The 7,686-nt window shown below is 39.0% G+C and overlaps 1 long non-coding RNA gene across 3 annotated transcripts; it reads left to right on the forward strand.

The window, feature by feature from the left end:
- The first annotated feature begins 1,116 nt into the window (after window positions 1–1,116).
- On the forward strand, window positions 1,117–6,432 carry LOC130459240 (uncharacterized). Of its 3 annotated transcripts, none has more exons than XR_008918491.1 (4): window positions 1,117–1,444; window positions 1,549–1,771; window positions 3,994–4,215; window positions 6,062–6,432. It is a non-coding gene; the product is annotated as an uncharacterized lncRNA (long non-coding RNA). The 3 variants fall into 3 exon arrangements; XR_008918490.1 differs by lacking the exon at window positions 6,062–6,432 and adding an exon at window positions 4,828–5,037 and having other exon boundaries at window positions 1,122–1,444; XR_008918489.1 differs by lacking the exon at window positions 6,062–6,432 and having other exon boundaries at window positions 1,156–1,444; window positions 3,994–4,773.
- The last annotated feature ends 1,254 nt before the right edge of the window (window positions 6,433–7,686 follow it).

The following is a 7,686-nucleotide window of genomic DNA, read 5'->3' on the forward strand; positions in this document are numbered from 1 at the left end:
TGCTTATTTGGGAGCTAAAGGTGCTTTGGGCTTGATCCTATTGCAATAGGGCCTCGTGTTTAGCAACACGGTTTTAAGTCCTTTCTGTTCCGCGTTTTGTGAAATCCGGGCCTTGGGCTGCATTTTCAGCGCCCAAGGCCAGGCGTTAAACATTTCGGCGCCCAACCGTGGGCGCTTAAAGTATTTTCCTGGTGATATTTGACTTTCGGATTTCCTAACACGTTTCCGAATGGGATCAGGATGTCACTGGGTGCGTCCAGCTATATATAGGGGCTAGATACGTCCTTATTTTCCACCACTCTCAATTTCTTTCTCTCTTTTTTGTTGTGTTTTAATTACTCATTGCTTTTGCCATGTCGATCCCTACTTTCTCACTCCAACGGACTGTTAGGCGTTGGCTACGGGCCCTTACTCCCACAGAAAAGGTTTTGTTAAAAGAATACCACTTAGAGGTAATTTTAGGCTTACAACAAATTAATATTGATTATAACTTTCTGCATGCTGCCCTAAGCTTTTGGGACTCCGATCATCATATTTTTGCCTTTCGGGGCAACGAAATATGTCCTTTGCCAGATGAATTTGCTGCGATCCTTGGTTATCCTACTAATGCTATTCCTGTTACTCCTGGCACTATTGAAGAGGGTAAAACAACCATAGGGACTTTCCTAGGACTAGATGATAACATGTTTGCTGAAATTGTCGTAGGTGACGAGGTTAACTTAGCAAAACTTGTAAAACATCACTTTAGGCCTAGTAAGAATATGACCGAACAGAAATTGAATATTCGAGCCCTTGTATTTTGCTTGTTGAATCACTATTTGCTGTCGAATAACAATGGTGAGTTCGGTGACATAAGGTTGATCCCCTTGATTAGCCAGATGGAAAGTTGCTATTCTATTATGCCGTTGGTTGTTGCCGAGACTTTGCTGAGTGCGGATGAGCTGAAGAAGGATGCCAAATCTGAACATTTTAAGGGAAGCCCCCTATCACTAGTGGAAAAACAATCATTTGCATCACCACATTTGCCTCGCACATTTAAACATGTGACGCAATTGACAGTTTTAAGCATTAAAATTAGTCATTTGCGTCGCAGAATTACTAATCTGCGACGCAGATGACTCTAAGATGATCTCAGAGTCATTTGCGTCGCAGATTAGTAATAATGCGACGCAAAATATTACCTCATTTGCGTCGCAGAATTACTAATCTGCGACGCAAATGAGGTAAAAAAAAATCGGACGTGTCAATGGGTTTCTACCTCTCTCCTCAAACACACTCTCTCCTAATTCTACCTCTCTCCTCAAACTCTCTCTCTCTCTCCTAAACTCCCTGCTTCTTCCTCTCTCCTCAAACCCGATCCAGTTTCTGCCTCTCTCTCCTCAACCTCGCCGCTCAAATTTTCCTCCGGCAAGGTTCTTGCACAAAAATTCGGTTTGTAAATGAGGTAAGTCTTCCATCTCTTTCCTCCTTTCTTCAATTCTTTTAGGTTTTAGAACCTTCACTTTTGTTTAAGTTTTTGATTCTTCAATTCTTTATGATAAATCATAGGTTTCGACAACGGAAGAGGGAGAATCGGGGCCGTAGAAGAGGTGGAGGAGGGTGTCGGAGGTGGAAGCGTCATTGAAACCGCCGGCGTCGCACCCTTGCTACTGTCGCAATCGAAGCATCTATTTCGAAATCCTTGGAAAGGGAAGCTTGACGGCGGAGGTTTCTGGAGAAACTAGATTGACGGCGGCGAGGTGGAGGAAGGAGGCGGGACGGTTAGTCGGAGGTGAGAATTTTGTAATGCTTCCATCTGTCTCCTTCATTCTTCATTTAGTTAGGGTTTTGAACTTCAGTTTATGTAATTTTGGATTTTCGATTGAATTCTATTGAGTTTGCTCATTTTCTCTTCAGCTTTGAAATTAATGTTCTTGATTCTGTTTTATTGTGATTGAACTTGACTTTGAATGGAAATTGAACTGGATTAATGATGATTGGTTGACGATTGTGTCTCCATTTTTGTTCTTAAGACTAAATAGCTTGATTTATGTAAACATGGTGGAAGTTTGATTGGTGTTCCTGTTTCTGTGGAAAAATTGATTTTTCTAGGGGTTATTTTGAGCTGAGGTCCAACCTTATGAGATATGAGATACCAGACATCCAATTTATGTTATTTCTTTAATAATCGTCTGCCATCCATTTACAGAGGTGTTACGATGGAGTTGTACAAGCTTTGTTTACTGGTGACAACTTCTGTTTTGGGAACCCTTTTCTCAAATGGTGAGATTATGTTTACTTATCTCATTTTAGAGACATTAGGTTGATAGTTCGGTGTTTTTGGGTTTTGATTTGATGCTTTACTTTATATTGGTCTCTTGGTTATATGAGTGTTCCTATAAGGATTATAACTTTAAATCCCCTGTAAGGATCCCACTTGTAGTCTTAAGATTTTTTGTTTCTGTGGCAAAGAGAACAAGGTTCGTTATACCCAAATCTTTTGGTCTAGGTTCATGATAAGTTTATGATAAACTGGTAGGTTAAATATATACAGTGTATAGCCTGATAACAATGCTTTTGTCTTACTGTGATGGTGTTTAAGGCCATTGTCCTAGCCTCCTAGGATAGAAATGGATGTGGTGGATATTATTAGAAACACTCTTTGGTTTGCCCAAGATAATGGCTTATGATGCAATGACATTACCAAAAATCTCGTATTGAAGTTTGTCTGTGTGGTAAGTTACTACTTTTGAATTTGAATTTGAATTTATTAATTTTCGACAGACACTTCATTTCTGCTGCTGATCAACTTTGTTAAGTTGCTTGATCAACTTTGTTTAATCAAATATTCGACTTGTATCCATCCAAGTTTCGGCATGTTCAGTACTCTGATTATGCTAGTTTTACCATGTCCTACTATTTACATGTCAGGTCTATTAGTGCGGAGAGGTTTTCTATATTGTTGATCAGGTGGTAGAAGTAAAATAGTCAAGTCGGTTCTATAATGCTTAAGCAAATTCTAACCAGTACCTGCATTCCTTATCACTTGTTCCAATTTGTAATCTGTTTTTTCTATTATGGGACAACTTGTCCTCTGTTTTGTAGTCTCTGCTTGATGTTCATAAATAAAATTGCTGTTATGCTCATACATGCCATCGGTCACATTAGTCTGGCAGACTAGATCAAATGATCATTATCTAAACATTTGATTCTCTATTAGGTTTTAGTGTATCTATTTATTTTTGCTTCCACCAAAAAGATGTTTAGAATAGTGGTTTCTGATATAGACATTGGCCTATTTTCCTACTAGAACTCAATGCTCTTACCCACTCCATTTTCCAAAGCATAATTGTACCAAATATTTGTGTTGCTTCTGTTAGCTCTAACTTATGACCAAGTTAAATTAGCTTCACCTCAATTAAGTTCGGAGACTCAGTTAGAATTAGAATTTGTTTCATTCGGAAAGTTTTTTGACCATGGGGATCGTATTGTTGAAATCTTATTAAGTTCTCACTTCTCTCATATTTCCAGTCCTTCCTCACATATGGCCCAATGAACACGATTTATTTTGCATGCTTTTTTTTTGCCGGGGGGGGGGGGGGGGGGGGACTTTCTAGTTTCTAGTAGTAGCCATCTTGAATTCTAGATTGCTAGACTTCATTGTACAATTATGGAAATTGGGGGCAATTGCCTTATAAAATCCTGGAAGCTTGATTCAGTTCGCCTAAAATAAGTGACTCAATTTGCTTTGGAGAGTGTCTATTCTGTTGATCTTGATCGAAAGTCATTTATCAGCTTTCATTATTTATGTGAAGGCAAATAAGTAACAAAGTAGGTTTGTGTTTAATACAATGTGCATCAAGGTAAACTGCTTTCATCTTTTTTTTGTACTGATACTCTACCTGTGGGAGCTGTCATGCCGGGCTTTCATTTGGATCATACTATACATCTATCACTTATTCCCTTGATATGAATTCCTTTTAGTAATACTTGGTCTGTGGTTTATTGTTGCAGGGTTGTTGTTGACAGTCTTTCAGATGTGGTAGACTACTGGGTAACATTTAATGAGCCTCATGTCTTTTGTATGTTGACATACTGTGCTGGTGCTTGGCCTGGCGGTAATCCTGACATGTTGGAGGCGGCAACGTCTGCTCTACCAACTGGTGTATACAATCAAACCATGGACTGGATTGCCATTGCACACTCAAAAGCATATGATTACATCCATGAACACAGGTTATTTTTCTTCAGACTTCTGAGCACAACTGAGAAAATCAAGCCAAAGATCTTTTGTTAACAAGTCCTATTAGAAACACTGACTACATAGGTGCAACTAAAAGTTAATCATGTTTTATCTTCCAAAAATGATGTGATGATTCACGGAATCACGGGCACTGATTTATATGCTGCATCACGAGTTTATGAAAGTGATCCTTTTGCTAAGGGACATTCTGGCTTGTTTCATCATCACAGGAGCTTATTGTATCTTTCAGAACAAGGAGCAGACTTTCACCACCACTAGGTTCCCCAAGTTTCAGATGTTGTATCTTATGGTGGTTTAAATGTCATTTATTGTTGTCTATACAAGTTATTAAACAGGGCAAACCTCTAGAAAGAAATCTGTGTAGCTATTGTTATGGAGATTATTGTTTACCCATTTGAATGGAATTTCAATCTTAGATAATGCTTTGTGTTTCGTGTTTAGAAAATATATTTGATGATAGGATGGGTTTATCATGCACAAGTAAATATATTTTCTCTCTGCATTGTGTTCCTATTGAGATAGTCCCCCCCCCTTATATCCCATTATATATTGGCCATTAATTTCCTTATTTTTATTTCTAAAAGGGGGTCTTGATGAACCTGTATGGCGCCCTTACGCTGACCGAGATTGGCGATTTGGACACTATGAGATGGAAGGACTGCAGGATCCACTAAGTCGCTTCTTAAGGTTTATTCGCCGACCTCTCAAACCCAGAAGATTATCAGATCATGAAGATGACGTTGTTGAATTGGCCTTATTGCCTCTGGGGTCAACCGCTTGATTGGAAATTTCTGGTATAAGTATCATCCTCAGAATTTTCTGCTGAGGAACATTCTTCTGATAACAGCAAAATAAAGTAAGTACGAAGTTATTATTTTATCAAGATGGCTAGGTTAGCTTTCTTTCAATGTTATTAAGTAAACCTTACTAGGCAGTAGGCATTCTACATCTATGATACATGAGGCCCTTTCTGATTTTCCGAGCTGTGCTCAATGGCTGAGCCAGAAATTAGTTATTTTGGGGGGGTGGGGGGGGGGGGGGGGGGTGGGGGTGGGGTGGGGGGAGTATTATATTAATTTTGTACGGTATATAAATACACAAAGTCTAAATCTGATATTTGTTATAGTAATTACACACTTTTTACAAAAAGAATGTGTTACACATGGATTTTAGGCAATTTTTTAAAAAAGTTTTAAGATAAAAGATAGAACAACAAAATTTAAAAGTGTTCTAAAGATGTTTAGTAAAAAAAAAAACAAAATGCATAAAAAAGGAAAACTAGATGAAATAAAGTGATGTGAACATCTCAAGCACAAAACTTCCACAAACCGCTGGACCAATGGGGAATTGGGGACAAAGTTTGTTTAATGACTCTTTATGCACTGAATATTATATAGAGGGTTTTCATGCTCTTGTGGGGGCGTTTACCCCCATCCGCCCCAGTAGCTCCGCCCTTGGCTGTGCTCACTCAATCATAATCGTTGATATTAGTGTCCATGGAGCCTAAAAATCGGGATGTTAGTGTCCATGGAGCCTAAATTATCATGAAGATACTCTGATACTGATTAGTGAATACAATCAGCGGTATTTATTTCCTTCTTTGTTCTATAGTATTCTTTTCACTCAATGGAGAACTTTTAGAATAGTAGCTTGAAGTTTAGAGAAAAATTATACTTTTTACTCCCTCCGTCCCTAGAAGATAGCCCCATAAAGCAAAGTTTTGTCTCATCTGATATTGAAGAAGTATAGATGCTTGAGTGTTAGTGTGGAATTGTAGACGTGTTTCTAACATTAGGTTATTCTGATATGGTAAAGCAGGTTGCATAAACCATTTTGACAAAAGAGAGTTCGTCTGCTGTGGCGTTTGCTGCTATGGTTTGAAGATCAAAGGTGACAATTCTCAGTTTCTTATCAAGAGCAAGATTGTTGTTCCAAATTAGTAATTGTTACCGAGTTTGTTAAAAATTGCTCTTTAAAGATATTTGGGCTGATTACTTTATGAGCAATGTCGATATTTAGCTAGTTTATTGTAATATTTACACTTATGTTTAAAGTGTAGTTAGGTTATCAACTTGTTGGTTGATCTATGGTGAATTTGCCTTTTATTAGGTTGTAAACTTTTTGACAGGTATATATTAATGAATTATAACATTCCCGGTATTGGGGAGGGTCAAATTACAAAGGAAATATTGTCGAAATTTTCACCTAGTTTACTTTTATTTTTATGCTCTGAATATACTAGTACCGAAAGCTGCTTATTTTATTTAATCTATGGATTAAATAAAATCAGCAGCTCATTTTTTTTAGAATATCCAAAAGTCATTTGCGTCGCAGATTAGCTAAAACTGCGACGCAAATGACTTTTTTTTAACATGATGAAAAGTCATTTGTGTCGCACTTTAGCTAATCTGCGACACAAATGACGTTTTTTTTAACATATTAAAAAGTCATTTGTGTCGCACTTTAGCTAATCTGCGACACAAATGACTTTTCAATATGTTAAAAAAAACGTCATTTGCGTCGCAGAATAGCTAAAGTGCGACGCAAATGACTCTTATTTGCGTCGCCCAAATGTGCGACGCAAATGACTTTTTTCATTTGCGTCGCAGCCAGTTGCGTCGCACCAATGTGCGACTCAAATGAGCTTAAATGACCGACGCAAATGACTGTTTTTCCACTAGTGTATTACTGCAGGTAATCGATTTTCTTCTTTGCGCACGCATACGCCCCTTTTGCATATTTTTTTTTTGCCTGGGGCTGAGTTTCAGCGCCCAGGGCTAGGCGCTGGAGTTTTCGGCGCCTGGTCCCGGGCGTTGAAACTGCGCCACAGGGACCGTTTTTTTCTTTTCATTCTTTTGATTCGATCGTATCCTGTTTTTGCAGATTTGGCTTGCGGAACGGCTTTCACTTTTGGAAGCTCCTGCCGATCCTAAACATCATCGCCCTATAGCCTTGGGTAACCGAAAATACTTGCACCAAGGCCAGGACGAGGCCGAATGGACCTCCTTTTTTACTTATGGCATTTGTTCTATTAAGTGGGTGGTACCATGGTGGGGTTTGACTACTATGACGGGGGGGTCTGATGTATCGGTTTATGTTTCCTTGTTGGGGCTATCTCGTCCCATTTATATTTTCCCTTACCGAGTCATGCGTCAATATGGTTTAAGGCAGACTATCCCCTTTTCTGATAAGGTACCACCTAAGGTAGCGGCCTTTTCACAAACACGGGTCCTAGCGTGGGCTAAGTATTATGATGGTCTCCCGCGTTGGGCCGTAGCTACAAATGGCTTTGTGGGTCTTTCTGAAAACTACAAGTTGTGGATGAGCTCCGATGATAAAGATGTGAGGGCCGAGGCTCGTAATGGGGAGCCGGCTGAGCTTTTGATACCTCGTATTCGTGTTAAGTATGAGGGTCCTGATTCTGCCAAACCTCGTACCTATAG

The sequence above is a fragment of the Spinacia oleracea genome, chromosome 4 (genome assembly GCF_020520425.1).
Source record: "Spinacia oleracea cultivar Varoflay chromosome 4, BTI_SOV_V1, whole genome shotgun sequence".
In the NCBI taxonomy this organism is placed as follows: Eukaryota; Viridiplantae; Streptophyta; class Magnoliopsida; order Caryophyllales; family Amaranthaceae; genus Spinacia; species Spinacia oleracea.